The 25,618-nt window shown below is 45.5% G+C and overlaps 2 long non-coding RNA genes across 2 annotated transcripts in view; one reads left to right on the top strand and one right to left on the bottom strand.

Annotated features, from left to right (window-relative positions):
- The window catches only part of LOC122208901, a 481,315-nt gene that overhangs the window by 436,241 nt on the left and 19,456 nt on the right, over window positions 1-25,618 (top strand). The window lies entirely within an intron of this gene.
- LOC122208899 lies at window positions 13,127-16,837 on the bottom strand. The gene is made up of 3 exons (XR_006197367.1): window positions 16,612-16,837; window positions 15,827-16,348; window positions 13,127-14,922 (listed from the first exon to the last, which is right to left on the bottom strand). It is a non-coding gene; the product is annotated as an uncharacterized LOC122208899 (long non-coding RNA).

Genomic DNA, 25,618 nt, shown 5'->3' with positions numbered 1-25,618 from the left:
CTCCCCTCTGGACTAGCTCTCAGCTCCTCCTGACAATGTAGGGGTGGGTGGATGCACAGAGAGAGCAAGAGACTCTTTCCCATGTATACTCTGGGTCCTTGGACTTGAAGCCAGAAGTGTGGGTTTCTGCAAGGCACAGAGGAGAAGGGCCCTCTAGGCAGAGGGAACAGCTCAGTTTGTTCTAGCTGTTCCAGCGGGATTTCCCCAGCCAGCCAGCGATCTGGTGCCCACTCTGCATGGTCATCCTGGGGGTCAGACCTCAGAGATGAGCAGAGCCCAGTCCCTGTTCCGGAAGATCTCAGATCTCAGACTTAGCAAGTCCTGACTCTCCTTTTCTCACAGTCCCTGCCTTTATTGTTGCCTTGGGCTATCAGCCCTATGAACCTCAGCTCCTGGAATCTTTCCAGCTCCTAAAGGACCTACGAAGATCTTGTGCTGAGGGTCAAGGGAGAGTCTTGACTCTCCCAGTTGGCAGGAATGCAGAAGAGAAGGGGCTGATGGGCCCTGGAAGACATCATGGAGAAGGTGGCGAACGTGAAACGCCCTATAGGGCTATAAGTAGGATGTGATTGTGACTGATGGCTGCCTGTGGACCTGATGAGCGGCAGTTTCTAGACTACGCCAGGGCAGAAAGATGCTTAATGAGTATTAGTAAAATGAACAAATTGGATAGAGAGAATGGCAAGGAAAGGGGAGAAGACTTTGTGAATGAGTGAAAAATCTCAAGAGTGACAGTGAGACTCAGCGTTAGCTGGGCACTTAACTACTGTTATTTCATTTAACCTTCATATTAACCATGTGTTGGTTTGATAGCTGAAGAAAGTAAAGCCAGAGAGGCTAAGACTTCTTCAAGGTCACACAGCCCTGACATGGGAGAACCAGGATTCATTCCTTCTATCCAGCACCATCGCCTGTGTTCTTTAGAGATACAAGTTTTCTTCCCTGTCCACCGTGACTCAGGGGAAAAGTCAGTTTTCAGTAGTTGTGGCTGTTTGCTGAAAGGAGCAATTCCTTTTTCTCCATCTCCAATTTTCCTCCAACTAATTGCAAATTAGTGGTAATCTTCAATTGAAAAGAGGGATCCTGCATGCCATCCATTTGTGCTTACCCAGCAAGGCCCTGGGCCTGTGACAGCTCTGTCGCCATGGCAACCCTGCATCAAGGCCTTCCCTGGATCCCAGGCAGCAGCTGCTCTGGACTCTGGAGGTGGGGCCGCTTACCCTCTGGGTTAGCCGATTTCTTTGCTTGACGATTCCCAGCACAGGCCCAGAATTTCAGTGCATAACAAGACTATCCTTTTCCTACTGGTCACTTAGATCCCCTCTATGTTGAGGAGTTTAGAATTAATAATAATAATTAAAAGAAGGAAAAGAAAAAGGCCTGAACGCATATGTCAACTGCAGACTGGAGACAAATGGCCTTTTCTCCCCTCACACACGGGGAAATCATTATCCTTTTCAATTCTGTTTTTGTGGTTGGTACAAGAGGCTCCCCTGCTCCAGACCCTGTGGGTGCAGGAAGTCCTGCCTTCAGCAGAACACGGAAGACCTGGGCCATGGAAGACGTGCGGTGGGAGAATGTCCACTGGTCCCACTGCGGCCCCGAGGCATATCCCTAGCAGGCGGCCCTGGACCCAGAAGAAGGAAGATCTTGGCAGAGTACTGTTCTCTTTATTGTGTGTGTGTTCTCGATCCATAACGAGCATTTGCCCATTACGTGGTACCATGCTGGGAGGATAGAACAATGGAGTCCTAGCCCCCCCTGGTAAGTAGCTGTTGGGTCTTGAGGGAGACCAGGCGCCAGCGGGGTGCCGTAAACACTGTGAACACAGGGGTAGGAGCAGAGTCAGCAGCACTGGGCATGTTTGCAGACATCGGGACATGAGCTGGGTCTTGAGAGGAATTAGCAAACTGCTAGAAAGATGACGTAGGAAGAAACGTTCTAGGCAGAGGGAGGTGCAGATGTGGAAGCGTGAATGGAGGGGAGACAGAGCTTCATGCACGTTGCCAACTCCCAGGGGCAAGTGGTGCCAGGACACAGGTGGCTGGGGGTCTGGTTTGGAGGGTAGAGAATAATACAGATCAAATCATTTTTTTCAAATTACAACGAGAATACGTTGAGCGTTCAAGATCATGGGCTTGGCAAAGAATGGGGGTCAGGCCTCTGTGAGACCTTTTCATTGCTCAAATAATGATGGAGGACACGAACTGATTTCCACATCACCTTATCCCAGTGTGGCCAAGGCACCCACCCAGGAGGGAGGACTTCTTGGTTCCTGGGCTGCACCCTGCCTTGGCTCCCGGGGAGATGGGGCAGCAGCTAACAGGTGGAGACATTTGCAGGGAGTCCACATGCTGGGCCTCTTTCGTGGGGGCTAAGAAAGCATTTGTACTTAATCGGTGTCTCCCTTCACCTTCTGCCGATGTGATGTGCATGGAGCCTGGACCACGGAGCAGAAGGTGGGGTGCTGACAAGGTAGCATGAGCGACGGAGGGCCCCCAAGGCTCAGATCAGGCCCACAGGAGGGACAGGCATCGGGGCTGAGTAGCTGTGACTCCAGGTCTGTGACTCAGGTAGCCCCTCCTATGCCCCCAGCATGCCTCCGCCCCGTGCCCTAGAGTGTCACTCCTGTGGCCTCCGGCCATCCCATCTCCTGCTCTGCCCCACCCTTCTCAGTGCCCTAGAGTGTCACTCCTGTGGCCTCCGGCCATCCCATCTCCTGCTCTGCCCCACCCTTCTCAGCTCTGTGTCGTTTACAAACTTAGTACCAATTGAGGATAAACTTCACACTCACTGAAATGCAATGCTGTTATTTTTGACAACTGTATCACCACGTAGCCCAAACCCCAATAAGATATACGTTTCTCTCCATCCCTTTCCATTCAGTCCATGTTCCCCACTGGCTCCCACTGTTCTGATGATGTTTGCTCTGCTTGTGAACCTCTTATAATTGAGTCACCCAGTATGTCTCTTTGGGGTCTCACCCTTTGGTTTTGTTACCGTCTCCTATCCTTTGTTCCTCCTTTGCCCTGGAGGAAGCAGGGAGGCCCTCCAGGATTGTTTTCCAATTCCTAGAGGTTTCCTTGGGATCTGTCATGCCCAGTGGGAGCATGTCACTTCTCTAAGGTTCCCCCTTACATCAGCATCCTGCCTGACCCAGGTCAGAGGGCTACTGGATGTGACAGGCCAGAGACTGCAGGGCCCGAGCCCAAATGGCTCAGGCTCTGGACCTACCTCATCACTGTCACCTCTCTGTGCCCTGCCCCCCTTCACCCCGCATATAAAGGGAATCACAAGTTGTGCTTCCTTCTAGGAGCTATCGTGAAATGATGCTTGCAAAATCCCTGGCAGGGTGGCTGGCACTTAGCAAGTGCTTGGCCTTCATTGTAGTGTAACAGGCAGAGAGAACGTGGAGGTGAGCCCTGGAGTAAGAAATCTCACCTGGAGATGAGAGCACTTGAGCTGCCCTCTCCCCTTCTGCAAGGACAATAGTCATTCTAGCTAAAGTCTGCTGGGGATTAATATGTGTCAGAAACATTTTTATCAATGTTTGTTTATTTTTGAGAGAGAGAGAGGGAGACACAGAATCGGAAACAGGCACCAGGGTCTGAGCTATCAGCACAGAGCCCAACGCAGGGCTCGAACTCACAGACTGTGAGATCATGACCTGAGCCAAAGTTGGATGCTCACTTTACTGAGCCACCCAGGTGCCCCTGTGTCAGGGGCATTAAAAAAAATTTTTTTAATGTTTATTTATTTTTGAAGGAGAGAGAGACAGAGTGTGAGTGGGGGGGCGGGCAGAGAGAGGGAGACAGAATCTGAAGCAGGATCCAGGCTCTGAGCTGTCAGCACAGAGCCCGACGCGGGGCTCAAACCCACAAACCGCGAGATCATGACCTGAGCCGAAGTTGGTCTCTCAACCGACTGAGTCACCCAGAGGCCCCTGTGTCAGGCGCATTTTTAAGTACTTTGTGTAAGTATTTTAAATCCTGTCTAGGGTTCTATCTCAGGAGGTTTGCCTCACAAACTTGACGTTTTACCACTGGGCTCAGCTGGGAGACATTTCCTTTAAAGCACCCCCACATCTGGGTAGTTTGAAATAGGGTAAGGGTTACCCAGGACCTGGATCAACTAATCAAAGCCTAGGTTCTCCCAAATACTCTTAAAAAATCAGAGGTCTGAAGTTGATTCTTTTAGTAACGAAGGAGAAAAAAAAAAGATGTCAGTGCTGAGATTTGTAGTCAAGCAATCAGTTGGAACAAATCTTTCTTCACAAATGGGCTTTATACTTAAGGAAAAGAAAAGTGCACACATCGAACGGTCACATTTAGGATTAATCAGAGACAGAGTGCTTTCTGAGTGTGGCATTCAGGGCACTTGTCTTGCATTTGCATTTGTTTTAATAGGATCAAGTTTTGCTAAAAGCAGACAGCAATGGCAGCCCGTGAAATGTTAGATGAGACCATCATTTTCCTGAATATTCCCATTCACCATGTAGGATGACATCTGAATGCATGGCTGGAGGGAGAAACAGGCAGGTGGCACTTGTGTGTTTCCTGTCTGTCTCCCATTTCACGAGCTGCCTAGGGGAGGTTGGCAGGTGCTGGCTCTTTCCTGCTCCCTGAATGGGGATATCCTTCCCCGGGCTGGGTAACCATTTTCTCCCAGGACTCTGGGAGTCATTTGTCCTCACAGGTTCCTCCCAAATTCGTTAGTCTATAATCAAAGGTCTTTGTCACTTACTTCTCTTTCTCTGGGATTCACCTCCTGAAATCTCAATTATTTTATAGTTCAGTGGGGATAGCAATAGCGAACTCAACAGAATTACCATAAGGAGTGAATGATGTGTCTCAGGCACAACCCCAGGTCATGTCAGTCTCCTCTCCTTTAACAGTTCTGTCTGTGTGATGCAAGAGAGAAGTTTCCTTCATTTTTCCCCTTGCTTAAACCCCAACACCAGTCTCCGAGGGGCTTGGAAGAGTTACTAGTAACCTGGTAGCTTTTCCCAGTTTCCTATTTTTCTTCTAGTCCTCTAACTTCCCAAGGAGTAAATTTGTTACATCATCATAATAAAATGCCTAAGGAATAAGCTTCCAACAGTAATGATGCTGGTTATTATGATAAACATGTCATAGCCACCATTTCTTTCATATCTGCCAAGAGCCAGGAACTGTGTCATCACTAGATTTCTGGAATATAGAAGATAATTAGGAAGTACTTATCAAATGAACGGATGAAGTGATCATGTTCACAACTACTGTGCAAGGAAGCCCACTGTCACCTACCCATTTCACAGATGAGGAAGTAAAGGCTCATAAAAGTTCACTGGCTTCTAAGTGAAGAATATCACAGGGTTAGCATTCAGGATCTGGCACATATATGTCTGGATCCCTTAAGGGGTCCTGACAGGCCACAAAGCCCCCAGCCCCCCATCGCCTGGAAGCGGTATGCTCTTGAAAGGATTTGCCTTGACTTATAATTGATCTGCAGATCCCAGCCTGCGGGACTGATCTGAATTTATGATGCACATTCAGGTCTTTTGTGACTTGTGCCCCTGGAATTTCATTAGGCCAGCCTGTAATTGTTGTGGTAAATGTTTACACATCTATAAATTATTATTGGGCAAGTGGGGCAAGGTCAACTTTTAAGGTGCTTGGAACAGGCTCGGGAGATTTCCCAGCAGACAGAGGGACTGGGATCTGATTAATTATGGTCTGTGTTGCTGTCATATTGACAACATATTTCTTGCTGTTAATTTTGAAGCCCTGAATGGGTCATCTTTCCTGAGCATGAAAAATTATCACCCTTTTACCAGTTGTTTTGCAAGTGATTCAATTTTAAATCACTAATGACTATTGATAGCTGATCTCTTTACCCACAAAACAGAGACCAAGATGCCTTTGGGGTTTCAGGATGAACCTTACTTTTCTACGTTTTCTGCTGTCTGTTTAGGCAAATGCCTTTTATTTCCAACTCATTTACATTTTTGGCATCAGATACTCAATGTAAAAAAAAATTGTGGTAATAACATCAAAGAAACATTTATAAATGGGAAATAATGAATTAACATGACGAGATACCCACTGTGCCTCAGGCACGTTCACATGTTTGCCATCAAATGCAACAGCCACATGAGGTGGGTATTTTCTGGTTGTTGACATGGAGATTCAGGTTCAAGTTACTCTGCTGAAGTCCCATGGCTAGAATCACATGAAGGAAAGTCCATGTGGCTACAAACCTAGTTCTTTCCTCTACACATGTACCAAGAGTCCTGTAACCAGGTTCTAGAACTAAGTTGAAAGATAAAAAACAAAAAAGCAAAAAACCTAGTATTTCTATTGAGTTTTAGGTTATACAGCACCCTGGGTACTCACAAAATTGCCAGAAGGAGAACAACCTCACCCTTATGACAACATTCCTTAGCTCTTGGGACATAGGAAAGAGTGAGCTTTGTGACCTCTGGAAATACTCAAGGATTTTCTTCCCAGTATTAACCTCCACACATTGTCATTTTTTCCAGTCTGCCATTTTATTTTCACTTCTAATATGAAACTTCCTGTGGGTAAGGTACTGTGTCCTTTTCATGTCTGAAGCCCTAACAGATAACGTAACATCTGACATATAGTAGATGCCTAACAAAATCTACCGAAGTGCTACATGAATGCAAAAATCCCTATCCCCACCCTAAGGAATATTATAAATATAGCCACTGCCAGAATGCAGTGAATAAGTATAAGCTTTTCCCTCCTAAAACACTAAAGCAAGCTCTTTTCACTACTCTGCCTGCTTCCTGGGGCCTCTGCCTTAGTAAGGAGAGAATATCAAAGTTGGGCACATCATTTTTTTTTTTTTAAGATCTTATTTTATTTTTTGAGAGACAGAGAGAGACAGGGTATGAGCAAGGGAGGAGGGGCAGAGAGAGGGGGAGACACAGAATCCAAAGCAGGCTCCAGGCTCTGAGCTGTCAGCACAGAGCCCAATGCGAGGATTGAGCCCATGAACACAAGATCATGACCTGAGCTGGTTGGATGCTCAACCAACTGAGCCACCAAGGCACCCCCAAGGTTGGGCACATCATTCTGACCTCTTCTGGCCCACCCCATTTTTGTCCACGTTCTCCCTTAAAGTATAAATGCCTCTTATAATTCAAAATTCAAGGATTCCATCAGCAAATAAACACTACTCAAGTTCAACCCCCAGTCACTGATGACCCACGCTGTATGCCAGGACTTTTTGCATTTAGTCACCCAGCAAAGGAATTTTATTCAATCCAGCTCCTTTGTCAGGCACTGTGGAGAATAGCAATGAATGAATGGCCTGGAATCAGCCCTTAAGAAAGGCAGTAGGTAGGGTCTTCTTGGAATGGTGAAGGCCAAGGAGATGTTGCAAGAGTGTTAAATGTGTAATGCCCTCTTATATAACTTTTAGAATGAGCCAGGATCCTCACCTTTAAGGAAGGTGAAACCTCACTGTGTTTGTAAGAACTAACAACACCAAATTGTTTATAAAGACTTTTCTTGGCCCCTCTTTTGTTTGTGGTATTTAGGAATAACCCACTTGAACAAGGAAAGGTCCTAAATAGGACCCATCTAGGATACCTTGCTTTGATTGCAAACCAACGTCACCAGCATCTTGGCTTCAAATGTCCAAGCAGTCTGCCTCCTTCAGCAATATCTAGAGGGGTTACTTATTTATTTATTTATTTATAAACAAATTTTAACTTTTTTATTTATTTTTGAGAGAGAGAGAATGAATGGGGGCGGAGCAGAGAGAGAGGGAACACAGAATCTGAAGCAGGCTTCAGGCTCTGAGCTGTCAGCAGAGAGCCCGATGTGGGACTCGAACACACAAACCGTGAGATCATGACCTGAGCCAAAGTCTGACACTTAACCGACTAAGCCACCCAGCTGCCCCTAGAGGAGTTTATTAATTAGAATCTTCTAAAAGAAATACAGATGACAGTTGAATACATTCAATTCACTTATGAAATGTACCCTAAATTAACTTAAACATATCTCTAGGTCTGTCTGATCAGGTCACTACACACAGCCTGAATGTGGGTCTGGATTCACGAGAAATCCCTTCTCTTCAGACCCTGGGTCATGTTACACAAGGCAACGATGAAAATGTCCACGTCTCAAGATCATCCACATCCTTATCTCATCACATGGTTCTTTGTTGTCTGTTGGCCCCTGACTGTATCCTACAACTAATGGCAAGAAATAGTTGGAAAGGTAGAACAAAAAGCTAAATGGGGTTTACATTTTATCTGTGAGTTTCAGGTACCCAGTTTCTCCTTAGTATCATCACTGTTTGAAAACCCAAGTGTGCCATCATCTATGGGGTAAGCCAGTTCTTTTTTCTTGGCTTCAGTATCCCCACCCATGTCACAATGTGCTCCATTCTTCAACTCCCTCCCATGGCCTTAGAGCCCTCGTCTCTAAAGTGTAGGGGTAGAAGTTCCCTGAACATCCTCTGAGTTCTTAAATGCCACACCATTTTGGAAGATTCAGCCAACGCTACCTCAGATTTTTGAATTCCTTTGAGAGACATCTAGAACATCCCCTCTATGTAGGTTTTACTTTTATTTTATTTTATTTTATTTTATTTTATTTTATTTTATTTTATTTTATTTTATCTTATTTTACTTTACTTTACTTTACTTTACTTTACTTTACTTTACTTTACTTTACTTTATTTTATTTATTTATGTAGGCTCCAGGCCCAGCATGGGGCTTGAACTCATGACTTTAAGATCAAGAGTCGTGTGCTCTACTGACTGAGCCAGCTAGGTGCTCCCCCCCGCCCCACCATATAGGTTTTAAAACATGGACGAAAGTTCTTTAACATTTCTCCCATCCAGAGATGGGGTCTTTGTCCTTGACCCTTGAACCTAGATGAGTTTGTGACTCCTTCAACCAATAAACATGGCAGAAGTGATACTATGTGACTTTTGAAACTAGATCATAATGGCCATATAGCTTCCCTTTTCTTTTCTCGAACACCAGATCTGGGAACTCTGGCACCACCATGCTGGAAATGCCATCAACCCAGTAGACCATCCCAGCTGAGACTAGCCTTCTGATCATCCCTGTTAAGGTGCAGACATGTGAACACAGAAGCCTCAGATGATTCTGAGTCATTCCTTGCAATTTGAGTCTTCCAGCCCAAGTCGCAGACCTTGTGGCACAGAGATAAGCCTTCCCCTCTGTGCCCTGCCTGAACTCCTTCCTACCCCCTGCCCAGAACCTTAGTTATGCTACTAAGTTTGGGGATGACTTATGATACAGCAGTAGATAAAAAGACACCCTCAGAATGACATCTGGCTGGCCTTTTGAGATGAAGCTTTCTTTCAAGGGTTGTTGGTAGAGCCTGGCCTCTAATCTGCCCGTGTGTCTGTATCAAAGTGCATAGGGAGCCTATGCCTTTCCTTCCCTGGAAGGGTTAGTGTCTGAAGAGATCCAACAAGTCACTAATTAAAAATGGAGTACTCTTCCTTCTTTTGCTGACACCTTCTCTTCTCTGCCGTATTTCTCCTTGTGCGTAAATTCACCCAGGCCCCTGTGCACGTGGTGCTCAGCAGATCACAGTAGTCTCTGTACAGGAGGTCCCTTCAAGCAGAGACCCTCCTTGCCCATCCTGTCAAAACTATGTTCATCATGAACAAAGGCTGGGCTTTCCATCAGCATTCATTCATGATGGACATGGTTGTGTCCATCACAACTGTGATGGGTGGGGGGGGGCGGCGCTGGAAATGACGAGAGGCAACACACACTGTGTTTTACTACATTTGAGATGCTGTAGAAAGTGTTTCACCTCACTGACTTGCCACAGCCCACCTGCGAAAGAGGCAGGTGCTGCTGTGTTCCCATTTAACAGATGTGGAAGGGGAGGCTTAGAATATCGAGTGCCTGCTATCTGCTACAGAGGGTGTATCTGGATGTTTAATTTTGAACAAAGTGTGCAAGGCTGTGAAGAAGAACCCTTCAGACTGGGGTTGCAGGAGGTGAATCCATAGGAGATGGACCCTCCCCGTAGGTCCAAACTGGGAGAAACAGGCTAGACACAGACCTCTCAGAGTCATCCAGGTGTCGCTTTCAACTCACATAGGTCTCCTACTTGGCCTCTCTGCTATCCTGCTTTTCAGAAAGACTCCGACTGGGAGTCTGTCTCCAGCAGTGAGGAGTGAGACCTTGAGCAGCCCTTGCCATCTGGACCTTAGTTTCCCCGTCTGTCACTGCTGGGTATAAATTTCTCTCTTGCAAGTTTTTGAAGTTCCTCATGATGCTCCATTTGTGCAAAAGCATTGGTAACTTCTTGGCCTCTGTGCACTTTGGGGAGGTTCTCTTCCTTAGATGCCATTATATTTTGAGATGCATAGCTTTCATGTTTAAAAGAGAAGTTTAAGGAAATTCTGGTTAAACACTCTTCTTTGTCTTTGACAAAAGCCCAGAGCATTCAGATCAGATGACTCTTAATCCTAGAGTAACCTCCACCTCCTCCCTTGCAATGGTGATGTCTTACATCTCAGAGGTCAGGCCAATCAGAGCAATGAGCCCGGGATGTATTCAACTGCAGCTTGGTGGTAATTAGTCCTTTTTCTTTTCAGTAGATTCCTCTTAGCTGGTTAGAGACGTGCGTTTGCACAGGTCTCTGCTCTCAGCATTTAATTCAGCTCACCTTCCATGCCCCCGGGCCAGACCTGAGTGCAGCCACTAAGCCTGTCACCCCCACAGATCCTTCTGTACCTTCTCACCCCTGCCAACCAGTCACCAAGTGCTATTCACCCATCACACGAGCTTCTGACTTACTTCTGCCTCCATTGTCCCCACTCTGTCATTGCTGTGCCTCCTTTGTTAGGTCCCTCATCTGCTTTCAGCTGGCACATTGTCTCAGCATCCTAACTGGCCTGGCAGCCGGACACTTCCTGTGTCTGCTCTCATCCATTGTTTACGGTGCTGGCAGCAAGATTTTTTGTATGTGCAAACGTCCCACCTCTTCAGGGATTCCTTGAAGTGGCAGAAGAAGTGTGGGGAGGCGATCAGTTGGAGCCCATTGCCCCCATTGCCCTGCAGTCATCTCCCCATGCTTTTGCCTCTCCATAGAATACAAACTCATTGAGGGCAGGGATTCTGGGTTATTTATCTTTGTGTGCCCAGCAACCTACACAGTGTCTGCTATAGAGGTTGTATCTGGACCTGTAATTGTGAATGAATGAGGGGCGATGTGTGAAGCCTGTGAAGAGGAACCTATCAGATTGGGATCATAGGAGGCAGACAACAGATGTCACCTCCTCTTAGGTCTGAACCTGGGGAAACGGACTAGAGACAGGCTGTCAGAGCCCAGGAGGCTAAGGGTCTAGGTGAGTGACAGGAATGCTGAGGGAGGTAACATGGTGAAGATCTGTCCGACTTGGCAACGTGATGGACAGACAGATGGGCAGAGAGGCAGCTGGGAGCTTCCCTGAGGACCAACTTGAAGATCTGGGTGTATGGGGGCCCTTTGACCCATATCCCAGTCATGTCTCTCCTCCTATAGCTCTGTGAGCTGGGAACCTCACTTCATCTTTATGAGCCTCAGTTTCCCAATCTGTTAAAAGAGAGTTGACGCACATCAAAGAGTAAAGATGCTTCCTCCTCTGACACTGTGGATTTCTCCAGCGAAGAGAGATCTGGGAGAAAAGCCTTAATGCCTGGCATCAGGCAGATCCACATGTGAATCCCCACTCTGCCCCATGCCGCCCGGGTGAACTTTGGACCAGTGGCCTGACGTCTATGAGTTTCAGTTCTGTGTTCTGTAAAACGGGTGATACCGACTTTACATGGGGTTTGAGGGATTCGAGAGGACTAAATGGGGTGTGTATACAGAAGGCAGCTCCTAGTAGGTGGGTTCTGAAAAATAGCTGCTGCCACCCTCATTGTGCAAATCCAAGCCTCCCTCTTGGCAGCCCCACCCCTACCTCCCACCCTGGGCTCTGTTTTCAGGTTACCTCCAGTCCCCAGTTTCACCCTACTTGCTCACAAGTCTTTGCCTCCTGTCTCTCCCCTGCCTCCCTGAACCGCCCTCACTCTTTCTTCTCCTGAAGAGCCATTTTACATCCTTGGCTTTGTGTGAGCTCTTGACATATGTTAATGTTTGGAAAATCAGCCTGGGACAGAACAGGGAGCCCTTCTAAACATGAGCCTGGAGGCAACAAATAAATTACTTTGCAGCAAGGGTTCTGTCAGTTGCAAGTTAAAACTTAACAAAGAAAACAGTCCCCTTCTGTTGGGAACACCCTGGAAGCTGTGGGCATCCTTGCCTCTGGTCAAGACTCCGCTCGCACCACAGCCGGGGATGGCGCCATCATCATCAAAGGCCTCTTGCACCATGTGCCTGGCGTTGTGCAAGACTCTTAACACACGTTTTACAGATGAGACATGGTGGCTTAGTGAGGTTAATTAACTTGTCCAAACTCAAGCATAAAGTACATGGTTGAAGCTAGTGTTGAAAGCAGGCATGTTAGATCCCAAGGCCTATGTATTAGCCACCTTCAACAAAATCGTTTAGTCGACAGTTACAAAAAAAAGCACATGAAATAATGAATACACAAATTTCCAGCAAAGAAATATCAGTGATTACCTTATGTGTCGATTTTGTAAATATACCAATTAAAAGAGATTGGTAGAGTGGATTAAAAGTCATGTCTCAACTACATGTTGTCTATAAGAAACTCAATTCAAATATAACGGTATAACCAGGCTGAGAGTCAAAGACAGGAAAAAAAATGTATCATTAATCAAAGAAAAGCAGGCGTGGCTATGTTAATATCAGCTACAGGAGACTTCAAAGAAACTTACTAGAGACCTAAAGTATCCTCCATTGAAGGGTTTTAAACGGAAGGATGGGGGGGGGGGGCGGGGGGTGGTACCTGGGTTGCTCAGTTGGATAAGCAGACTCCTGATTTCGGCTCAGGTCATGATCTCATGGTTTGTGAGTTTGAGCCCTGCATTGGGCTGTGTGCTGACACTGTGGAGCCTGCTTCAGATTGTCTCTCCCTCTCTCTGTCCCCCCCTCCTTTCTCTCTCTCTCTCTCAAAAACAAAACAAAATGAAACAAACAAACAAAAAACCCATACACAGAAGAATGGTGTTTGAGGCTCATTCAATACCAGAGTTTGAGAGGACATCAGGGAAACTGTTTGGCTGTGTAATTCCTGGGTTCATCTCTTGAGGCATCTTCAATCTCTGGGCTCTTCAAGCTCTGTTACAATGTGTGATGTCCTGTACTGTGCTTGTTTCTCTGTACATCACCTCCCCTTACTGCCGGTGGGCATCCAGAATGAGGCTGTGTCTGATTCATTTCTTCTTCCCCCAGCAGGTTGCGGGATAGAATGGAGGAGATGGTGTCAGTCTATCAGGCTTCAAGAAGGAGATACGGGATATGGGCTTTGAAAGCTTTGTAAGGAGAGAGGAAAGTGGGAAAGGGATCCCGGTGACCTCAGTAGCTGACTATGTCCCTGCCTTATGTATAAGCTCACTGGCCTGGACAGCACCTAACCTCAACCCAACAGAAATGTATGGATATTCCTGCCTCCTTCTGTAGGTAGATGGGACCCTTGCCCTCACTTCTCTAGTCAGGGCAATTAATTCCCTCCTTGGATACAATATCTCCCTCAGCTTGTCTACTTGGATTTTGGAATCTCAGACCACCAGTCTGGTCCCCTTCAAGGGCTGTTCCCATCTAGTTTATCCAGCCTCAGAGGCTGGATCCAGAAACTCTGTGCTGGCATCAGAAAGCCTTATTCTTTCCATCAGTAATTTGCTGTGCAACCTTAAACGAGTCTCCTATCTTATCTTTTCTGAGTCTTAGTTGCCAGATTTGTGAAAAAAAGAAAATGGTTTTAAATAAGCCATGGGAAGGTTTTTCAGAGGCAATCCTATGAAGTCTTGCATGTAAAAGAGAAAAATTAAATCTGGAGGAACCCCACGCCTTGCCCTGTAGGCACCCTCCCTGCAACGCCCACACAATTTGATGACTGTCTTTCTGGATGGACTTCTTCACAGCCGTGGCATTCTCCAGCTTTGTTTCTCAGTGCCTTCTGTTTGCAGCATTTCCAGAAAGATAATAGGGTTCTTCTCAGGGATATTTTCCCCCTCTGCTACTATGTCCTTCCCTACGTTAGGCAAGAAACACTGAGAAACTCCAAAGAGTGACTTTCTCCTCTCCCTGTGCCTCCTATTTTTGAATGACGAGTAAACTGTTATCCCTCAGGGTTATGACAGAATGTGCCTTCATCCTCACTGAGATGTGGGGTTGGCATTCATGTGGCACAGACTTGTTCTGGGCCTGACAGTGGTCCTGGCCAGCCTGATGCTTTGTGGCAGTTGGTATCCATGGTTGACTGTGGCTGGAAGACCACACTCAGAGCTATAGCAGGTAGGGCTCTGGGAGCCCACACTGTAGGGAGGGCTCTCTGGCCAGGGGAAGAAGCTCATCTTCACCCAGGGGGCTCCCCTGGTGAGCCTCCACCAGAGGGGTAAGTCACTGCTCCTGTCTTTACTTCCAGGGGCCAAAATTCCCCCATCGGAGCAGCTCTGCTGTTACCAGTCACCTCGCCATGGGATCATGAGCCTGGTGAAGGCAGGGACAATGCCTTATCCCTGTTATTGTCCCTTCTTTCCAGCACAGGATCTGGCTCTGAGCAGGAGACCTACAGGGGCTTGGGAGTTGAAAGGCACAGACTCCGTCTGCAGTTTCTTCCCAGCCATAATCAGCAGACGGTACAAGTCCTCTCCAGGTGGTTCCTGACCTGACAGGTGCACACGTGGACGGCCTTCCCCTTTGCAAAGCATTTGCATGTCTGACTGATTATTAACAGGAAGCGGTGGGTCTGGAGCAGATCCAGAAAACAGTCAGACATGACTAAAGAGTCAACAGCTCCTAGGAGGAAAGTTAAAGTAAATATAGTCCCTCAGCCTGGGGCAGAAAAAACACCATAATATATGAGGTGTCAAACCTGTGAAGAATCTGTGGGGAAAAGGCCTGTCTCCCTTCTCTCCTTCCCCACCAGCCTTTCTGCCTCCTACCTGCCTGCCTGGAGCCATATTGATCGAGGTCCTATCATGCGCTCAGCGCTGTGTTAGGGGATAGGAAGGATAAAGAGGTTTATAATGCATATTCTATGCCTTCTAGACACTTACAATATGGTAGGAGACAGAAAATGAATAACTGTAATAAAAAAATCAGGATTAGGTTATAGGAGAGGTCAGGGGAGGAAGCAGAGATCACTTCTGGCTGGGATATTTGAAGAGAGCTACATGAAGGAAGAGGTGAACTTGAACTTGAAGTGGAGGAGGATTTGAATCAAAAAGGGGAAATCATTAAGAATGCAGCCTTTATCCAGGCAGATCTGCTCTGAATGCTGAGCCATAGCCAACTAGCTGTGTGGCCTTCGTGAAATCACTTCACCTCTCTGAACCTTAACTTCTTCCCCCTGTAAAATTGGTTAAAATATTCTCCTGTAATTGTTCTTTCTCCTCTAATTAGCTGGCTATTTTAACACACATACAGTATAATGTCTCCAATTAAAACAAAAGAAAAGCCTCCTCTTGAAACCACATTCCCCTTTCAGCTACCACCCAATTCACTGCCTTTCTTTAGAACAGTCTCCACCTACAATTTGTCTCCTTGTCTCCTTGTCTCTTTGTCCTCTGCTCCCATTCTTCCTTGCACCAACTCCAGCCAGGCTGTTATCCCTGTCATCCCCGTGTAATTGCTTGGGTCGCGGTCACCAGTTGCATACATGATGCCAAACCCAAAGGTCAGTTCTTTGCCCAGATCTTACTTAGCATCGTTGACACAAGTGATCAGTTTTGCCTCCTTCACGTGCCTTCCAGGATGCCACGCTGTTGGTTTCCTCCCCGCTGCCAGGTTATGCCTTCTGAGCCTGCCTTGCTGTCTCCTCATCATTTCCCTGATCTCTTTTTAGATGCAGGACCAGCCCAGAGGTCAACTCTGAAACCTCCTGTCTGTCTACTCTCACAATTGGTCCTCTTTGTGATCTCATTTGAAAACCCCCTTGATGTTTTCCCAGCTTCCATCTCTGTCCCCAATGCTCCCCTGAACTCCAGACTCAGACACTCAGCCGTCTCCTGGCCGTCCCATGCAGGCAGCCTCACAAGCCTCCGACGTCTCCCAAACTGAAGCCCCCACCTCCCCACCTGCTCACATGCCTTCAGAAGTTTCTCTCATCTCAGTTTTGGACAATTCCATCTTATGTGTTAAAGATGAGGGAAGACTTTGCAGTTGTTCTCGACTCTTCTGTCTTTCTCAGCCCACAGGAAATCCACAGCCCGTTTCACAGGCTCTGCATTTGAAATACAGGCAGAGCATGGCCGTTTCGCCTTACCACCCCCTGCTCCCGCCCTGGTCTAAGCTACCACCTTTCCTCACGTGGACTGTGGAAGTTTCCTGAATGCCACCCTTCTCCCACAACTGCCTCCCCGGCCACAACCATCCTCCATAACACGTGCTTCCCCCGGCTTCTCAGTGCTCTCGGAGTAAAAAGCCAAAGTCTGATTGAGACCCCACCATCTGCCCCCTCCCCTTCCCCTCCTCCCTCCTTCTGACCTTCTTCCTCATCTCCTTCCCCCACTTGCTCTGTTCTGGCCACGTTGGCTTCTTTGGAGTTCCTCAGCTCCACCCACGGAGCACACCCCACCTCAAGGGGTTTGTACTTGCAGTAGCTGTGACTCCTCCCCCCAGAAATAGGCAAGCTCTGGTCCTTCACTTCCCTCGGGTCTCTGCCCCTGTGTGACCTCAGCAAAGAACCTTCTGTGACCACCCTACCCTGTCTCACCCCATCACCGTTCCAGGGTTCCCTAGAGCACTTACAAGCCCCTGACACATTGATACGTATTTTATTTGATTTCTATACGTTTATTATTTTTATGTATTTATTTGACTAGTCAGCTGATACATATTCTATAATTATAAATAGATACATATTCTAATTATACATATATGTGTGTACATATATTTTTAATTTTTTAAATGTTTTTTTTTTTAATTTTTTTTCAACGTTTTTTATTTATTTTTGGGACAGAGAGAGACAGAGCATGAATGGGGGAGGGGCAGAGAGAGAGGGAGACACAGAATCGGAAACAGGCTCCAGGCTCCGAGCCATCAGCCCAGAGCCCGACGCGGGGCTCGAACTCACGGACCGCGAGATCGTGACCTGGCTGAAGTCGGACACTTAACCGACTGCGCCACCCAGGCGCCCCATAAATGTATTTTATTTTATTTTTTAGTCTGCTGGGGCTGCCATAATAGAATGCCAGAGACTGGGTGACTTACATAACAGAAATTTATTTCTTACAGTTCTGGGGGCTGGGGTGTCCAAGGTCAAGGAGGTTTAGTTTCTGTTTCCTTGGCTTGTGGACAGCTGTCTTCTCCCTAAGTCATCACATGGCCTTTTCTCTGTGTGTTCATATGGAGGGAAAGGGAGAGGGAGAGGGAGAGAGAAAGAAAGATCTCCCCTTCTCTTTTTATAAGGCCACTAATATCCCATTAGGGCCACATCCTTATTACCCCATTTAACCTTAACAATCTTCTAAAGGTCCTGTTTCCACATGGGTATATAAGTCATGCTGGGGATTATTAGGCTTTCAATATATGAATTATATATATAATGTATATACTTAATATATATAATTATATATAAATTTGCTGTTATTTATGCACTGTCCCCTCTTAGAAGAGAGTTGTTCTATTTTATTCCCTGCTATTTCATGAGTACTTAGACAAATGTCCCAACATGTTAGGTGTTCTGCATATTACTGATGGTTTTTCTTTTGTTTTATATATGGAAGTGCTGTGTGTAGCGACGCTTACCTACTTACAGTACTTAGTAAATACCTGGACCATGAAATGCTCACTGAATGTCCTAATTATTAGATGGTGAAGAGAGGGAAGAACTTTCTTTTTTTAAAAATTTTTTTTAAATCTTTACTTATTTTGAGAGAGAGAGAGAGAGAGAGATGGAGTGCGAGTGGGGGAGGAACAGAGAGAGGGAGACACAGAATCCGAAGCAGGCTTCAGGCTCTGAGCTGTCAGCACAGAGCCCGATGCGGGGCTCAAACTTGCAAACTGTGAGATCATGACCTGAGCTGAAGTTGGACGCTTAACCGACTGAGCCACCCAGGCTCCCCGAGAGGGAAGAACTTTCTTATGGGGAAGCACCGGTATAAGCCAATTCACAGAAATCGGGAAATAGGGCTTAGTTATAGGAAAGAGGAAGTTCTGTTGACTTTTGAGCATGCTTTACTAAGTTGTGCTAGGATGCTTGTGAGTGTCACCTACAGGTGTTAGGACCTCGATGGCTTTTGGGAGGCAATTAGTATTTTCAAGCAGGAGAGTGGCTGGGCTAGAGCTGGGTTTAGTCCGATTAATCAAATTTGTTACAGGGGGTAGATTGACGGGGGAAGGGCAGAAAGCTCCAAAGATCATGTCTCACGTGGGTAAATTTGACCAATGGAATCTTCAGCATTTACAGTCTCCTATCTGCTGCAAATCTTTTATATTTTATTTCAAAAATGTGTTTTCACCTAAAAGCAGTCCTTTTTTTGTCCTTTTTCACATGAGCTATGGAATTGCTAATGAACTTATTGAGGGTATAAATTAGAGGATTTCTTGAATTCTCTCCTGATACTCTGTGCTCTTGTGATTATGTCTCAGAATGATCCTTGCCTTGTAAACTACTGAGTATTCTCAGAAGTCCAGTGATTATGCTCTTACTTCTGATTCTTGGAGAGAAGGTTCTATTTGCCCATTGTTGGGGGAAGAATGGATTCTGGCAGAGTTTGGATAGGTCCTTGTTCAAATACTTAGGTCCCAGAAAAATGGAAACCTGCATCTCTTGAGGGTAATTTTGACTTGTGTGGGAACCTGCCCTCTGTACACATGACGGGACCAGCAGCATCTTGGGATGGAGGTGCTGGTGGCTTCCCCGGGCTTGTGAAGGTGGCCTGGGGCACTACTCTCCTCTCTTGTCCTTCCCACTCTACATAGACAGACCCCTCCCCATTCCCCTGAATGTCTCCACTTACCCTGTAACTCCCTCTGAGTCAAGGAAGCCTGACCCTTTCCGGTCACGCTTGGCCACCAACACCTTTAACCCCCTCTAATGATCTCCACCCATCTCTCTGGTTTTCACATTCCATGCACTTACATCAACAGCACTATTCCTGAGTCGGCATTGACCTCCCCGACTAATTTCTTCTTCCGTCTCAGTGTCTTCCAAAACTGTGCTCTGAATCAGAATCACCTGGCATAGACATGCAGCTCCCTCCACCCTGAGCCTGAAAACTTCAAATCCACATTTTTAATCCTGTCGGCAGGATTTCTTGCAGAAATGGCACTTAATTTGGGTTCATTCAGGTACTCTTGCCTGTATTATTTAGGTATTCTTATTTTAATGATATGTATGTATATATATTCTAATTTTATATGTATTCTAGTTATATATTTGTTGGGCATTTTGCAGGGAAAATGTAAAGGGTGAGGGATTAAATCTTTTGAAACATTCTAACACTTGCCATCCTTAGATGAAATCGGGTTTTTGTATTTTTTATACATCTTTATTAGGACAATAAAATCACATTGCAGAAAGCTTGGAAAACCAGGGAGAAAAGTATAATTTCCCCAATTTGATGCAACGACTATTTTCATGTCAGTATGGTCCCCTTGGGCCTCTGCACGGAAGTATTCATAAACATGAACATCATCAGTGTTAGTCTGCACACCATTTGGCGTGATGTACGGTTAGAAGAGGCCAGGGACACAGACGCTGCTCTGGGCCGCCTCCTCTTTGGAGGACATATAGCCCACCGGACTTGGGGAGAGGCACCCTTAAGAGAGACCCAGAGCAGGCTCCCAGAGGAGGAGATGCCGAATCACCCAGGACCCGGCTCCACCAGGGGCTCCCAGGCTCAGGGAGGGGTCGGCCGAGCCGTAAACAGCAGTTACCACATCGTGAAATACCTGTCACTCTGTAGTGCACCAGTCTGGTGGTGCAAAGTGGGACCCTGGAGACAGAAGCACAGCCACGGGCTGACCAGGCCAGAGAAGGGGGATGGGAGGTTAATGGCAGGTGGGCACTCCTAAGCACACCTCGACAGTGCCTCCACGGGGCTGTGTTTCAGGAACAGCCGACAACAGTGCGGGCTGGGTGTGGGTATAGACCCATATGGGGGGCCTTGCTTGCCCCAGACTTGCTCCCAGTGGAGCCAAGGGACTTTACAAAAATAAAATAGTGAACCTCTGATGTGTGTAAGATGTCGTTTGGGGCTGTGTCATTGCTCTGCAGGGAATGATGTAATTTTCCCTTTTTTATTTTATTGTATTTTCACTGGAATTCTGAAATATTTAAAATATACAGAAATTGAAAGAAACTGAAAAAAAAAAAACCTCCTACACACATATACACAAGACAGATTTAAACAAAGAAATTATTGTGCCACATTTGGTTCGTATTTTCTTTAAAGGAAATAAAACATTACACTGTGAAGTCATCTTTGTAACTCTTATGGATCACATTTCCCTCCCTCTGTCCTTAAAGTATGTATGTGTATGTATGCATATCTATAGGTGTCTATCTGTCTATCTATTATCTATCTATCTATCTGTTTCTCATCTACCTATCCATCCATCCACCCAACCACCTACCTATCATATGATACATGTTTTTGCAACTTACTTTTTCCCTATCTCTCAGTACTAAGTTTTTGAGATTTATCCATATGGATCTGGTTGTTTCATTGGAACTGCTATAGAGTGTATTCCATTGTTTGAAAATACCATTCTCCTTTGAATGGATACTTTTGAGTTGTTGCAGAAAACATCCTTCTGTATATTTCCTTCCACATTTGTGGGAGAACTTTTCTTCCTCATCTTTCAGAGACAGATTACCTGGGTCTTTGGAAGTTTGGAGTTTCATTGTGAGTTTCATGACATATTTCCAAATTGCTCTCCCAAGAGTTAGTATGCATTTTCACGTAAATCAGCAACATAACAGACTCCCTTTTCCAACATTGGTATTATTGCACATTGCAGTTTTCTGACAATTTTCTGAGCATGAAGCAATATCTCATTGAGATTTTTATTTACGTCTCTGATTAATAGAGAAGATTATTTCCTTTTCATATGTTAATATGTCTAAGTTTTTCATATTTTCTGCATCCTAGCCTTTTGTTGCCTATATGTATTGAAAATATTTTCTCCCAGAGAAATCTCTGGTTTATCATTTAATACTGTTTTCAGAGACTTCTCCCTTACAGATATTTGTAAATCTTTCCTTTGGTGGTGGTGTGCATTTATATTTTAAGGAATCCTCCCTGTCCTGGGGCCATAAATATATTCTCCGATATTTTCCTGCAGAAGATTTAAGGTTTTATTTCTACACTTAAATCCCTAGCTCAAATGGAGTAAAAACTCCAAGTTTTTTTTTTAACTGTGAAAAGTTCATGAAATTAAATTGTATGGCTTAATTATTATAAAGCAAACACTATGTGGGGCGCCTGGGTGGCTCAGTCGGTTGAGCTTCTGACTTCGGCTCAGGTCATGATCTCATGGCTCATGGGTTTGAGCCCCGCATAGGGCTCTCTGCTGACAGCTCAGAGCCTGGAGCCTGCTTCCGATCCTGTGTCTCCCTCTCTCTCTGCACCTCTCCCGCTCACACTCTGTCTCTCTTTCTCGCTCAAAAATAAATAAACATTAACAAAATTTTATAAGGCAAACATGATGTAACCATGGTTTAAGTCAAGAAATAAAACATCAGGGTCAGAGAAACCCTTCATAAGCCCCCTGTTCATTACACCACCTTCACCTTGCCCAAAGTAATCAGCATCCTAACTGTGATAGCAGTCATACTGTTGCTTTTCATTAAAGTTTCACGGTCTAAGTGTGCACGTTAAACTTCGCAGTTTTGCTTGTATTTTCAAAGCTCCATCTCAATGGAATGGTATGGCATGCAACCTTTCATGTGTGGCTTCTCTTCCTCAATAGCCAGGCTGTGAGTCTAGTCCACACGAGGTGTGCTCCAGTTCATGCATTTTCCTGACGGTGTGTCAGGCCGTTGGGTGCGTAAACCACAATGCATTTATCCATTCTGCTCTTGTGGGGCACTTGGATTGTTTCCAGTTTGAGATATGGTGTAAGATGGGGCTCAGCCTCATTTCTTTCCCTGGGGGTGTCCGCTTCTCCCACCACCATTAATTGAAAAGATTGGCCCTTCCCCAGTACCCCCGGGTAGCATCTTTACCATAAACCAAGTGTGTGTATACACACGGGCCCTTTTCCGGTTTTTTGTTTTGTTACACTGGTCTCTTCTTGCGTCATTACCATACCGCCTGAATTCGTTAAGCTTGCGGTCAGTCTTGAGACCTAGCAGAGCAAGTTCTACCTTGTATTCTTCTTCAGAGGTGTCTTCCTTCTTTCTGGATCTCTGTATTTCCAGTTTATAATAAACTTATCAAGACACACACACATACACACACATGCATACCTTTTGGGTTTTTGATTGGAAACCATCTGGATTTGGTTTCGTGTGTGTAGTAAATTGGTATCTAATTTTGTTTGATTCTAATTTTATTCTTGCAGGGATGGCCAACGGTCCCAGCCTCATTTGTTGGTCGTCACCCTTTCCTCATTGGCGTGTCGGTATAGTTACACCACCTTTCTTTTCACCGATGCAGTTGATTCCCATTATACATGGGTTCTGTATCTGGGAATATGCCCATTCTTCAAAATTTGTCACCCCCAAATCAGTACGCATGGTGTTTTCATGGTCACACAGAGACATTCACAGAGTGCCGAAGGAGTTGGCTCATCCAACGTGTGTGATCCCAGCTGAGGTCAAACAAGGCAATGCTCAGCTTTCTTTCTGCCCTTCTTATACTATAAACAACTATCCTTTCTGTCTTTGTTGTGCCACATTTTTTGGATTTTTGTGATTTTTGTTAGCGATTTTGCTGTTTGAATGGCCCCCAGGCATAGTTTTGAAGTACTGGCTAGTGTTCTTGGGTTCACAAGGCTGTGATGTGCTTTATGGGGAAAATATGCCTGTTAGATGAACTTCCTTCAAGCCTGAAATTTTAGTGCTGGTGGTCATGGGTTCAATGTTAATGAATCAACATACATATTAAATAAGGTATTGTAAGCCAACACACACACACAAAACAAGTTTATAGATTGATCAGTTGATGGAAATGTTGGGACTAGATGCTTGCAGAAACTTGATTCTGCATGTCCCCTGGGACCAGCTTCAGTATTCGCTAATTCAGTGTTCACTGAATTTATCAAACATAAACATAGTTACCAAACATAACTACTGGGAATAATGAGATGTGACAGTATTTGATTGGCATGCCTTTTCCTGTCTCTTTACTTTTAAATTTTTTCAGTGACTCAGAAAAATGTAGAGCTGGATTTTCTCCAACTGAATCTGACAACATCTGCCTTTTTAAATAAGAGTAAATCTGTTCTGAGCGCTGTTATATATTGACTTATTTCCACCATTTAATTTCAAATTTTACATCTACCCTGCTTTTTTGGTTTGGGTTTTTTTTTCTCTCTTTTCCTGGTTCATATTGAACTGCTCAAATTCTGTTTATTTTTACCCTTTGGGATTATAAGTTATATATTCTATTTTATTCCTTTGGTGGATACATTCTCCTTAAATGTTTAATATGTGTGCTTAATCAACAAAGACTAAGGCTGAGCTATATTTTTTTCCTTTCCTTACCAAATATAAGAATCGCAGCATGGCTTCCCTTTATTTTTTTTTTTTAATTTTTTTTTTAATGTTTATTTATTTTTTGAGACAGAGAGAGACAGAGCATGAATGGGGGAGGGTCAGAGAGAGGGAGACACAGAATCTGAAACAGGCTCCAGGCTCTGAGCTGTCAGCACAGAGCCCGACACGGGGCTCGAACTCATGGACCGCGAGATCATGACCTGAGCCGAAGTCGGCCGCTTAGCTGACTGAGCCACCCAGGCGCCCCATGGCTTCCCTTTAAAAAGGTTTAAATTGTATTATAGCTGTGATGTAATATCTTAGTCCCTCAGATTGAATGGTCTTTCTAGCTTTGAATCAGGTCTCAACTGCCAGTTATGAAGATTGGGGAAGAGAGTTGGGTTAGAGGTGGGATTTTATCTGTCCTTCCTGCCTCTCAGGTTGAAAATATAAAGCCTGAGCTAACTACAAAGTCCCCTGCAGTATCCCACTAGGGAGACAGACGAGGCAAGCCTCCCTTGTCACTGCCCAAAATTGAACATGGTGCTGAGAGATCATTGATCCTCTGATGGTTTCCACATCAGCAAATGATCTTATTGTTTAGGGACTTTGAACCGGCAACATTTAAAACAATTATTTAAATGTGGAAAAGAAGAAAAAACTATGGCAGTTAAACCTGGGAGTCACGTTGGCCCTTACCTTCAGACCAATGTTGCTATTTAGAAATAATTAATCATTACTACAGAATGTTGTGGGGTTTTTTTTCTCTCTCGCTCACTGTGGAATATTTGTTAAATTGGCTTTTGAGCCCCTGCTAGATACTGCCTAGAGATTTAAGTTGAAGGCTAGCTCCCGTGTCTTTAAGAGTGGCTCATATTAGTTGGATATCTGTTTGTGCCAGGCCTAGGGGTCACTGATTTTACATCTGCTGACTTACTTAAGAGCATGAATGGAGTAGCCCTGTAAGTAAATTCATTGTTTGCACTTTGTAGATTAGGGGACAGAAGCTCAGTAGGGACCAAGGCCAAGAACTAGAAAGACGTTGGTATGCTTTTAAGCCCAGGCGATCAATTCTTGGTCCTGTGCAATTTCTCCTATGGAACAGGAGTCTTATCCCCGAGGGTATCTCAGAATCCTCTGAGGAGCTCGTGAGACGGCATCTTCCTGGACCTCACCTTCCATACATATGTTCAGTGGTTCCATCATGGTACACAGAAACATGCATGCTTATTAAGCTCCCTGGATGACGTAAGGAAATCGAAGACCCTGTAAAACCCTCCTGAAGAGGGGAGCCCAGAGAGGATCAAAGGTCACTCCAGATAGAAAGTAACCATTAAATAGCTATCCCTGAATATCATACTTAATTCTACCCTCTCTGCCCTGGTCTCCCTGTCTCAGGATTTCACCTCTACCCTGGTCCTCCCGGGATCTCCATGCCTCACTTCTGCCTCTGGACCTCACGCTTACCTGATGTGAGACCTACTCCTGGAGGAGGGTACTGGGCTTGGGCTGGAAGGAAGAGCAGGTCCCGGAGAAGAGTGTTCAGACCCAGGGGGTGAGGGAGCAGGAAGATCAGCCATTGTGAGGTTGGGGACTGAGTCCTTTGTTCTAAGAAGCTGGAACAGGTAGCATTTGTGTGAAACCAGGAATGTTTTGTGCTTCCCTTTCTCCTGAACCAGCAAGAGACCAAGCGCATTGCCCTTGCATTGAACAGAGACAGAATTTGCTCCCCCTAATGCTTTAGGGATAAAGAGACAGAGAAAGGGCAAGAAAATTGCACAGAATACAGAGACAGATGGGCTGGCAGAGAGCAGATGTTTTGCTTTAAGATAACTCCCATCTGAC

Source organism: Panthera leo, chromosome E2, assembly GCF_018350215.1.
Source record: "Panthera leo isolate Ple1 chromosome E2, P.leo_Ple1_pat1.1, whole genome shotgun sequence".
Lineage (NCBI taxonomy): Eukaryota > Metazoa > Chordata > Mammalia > Carnivora > Felidae > Panthera > Panthera leo.
This window is presented reverse-complemented; position numbering and strand designations above follow the sequence as displayed.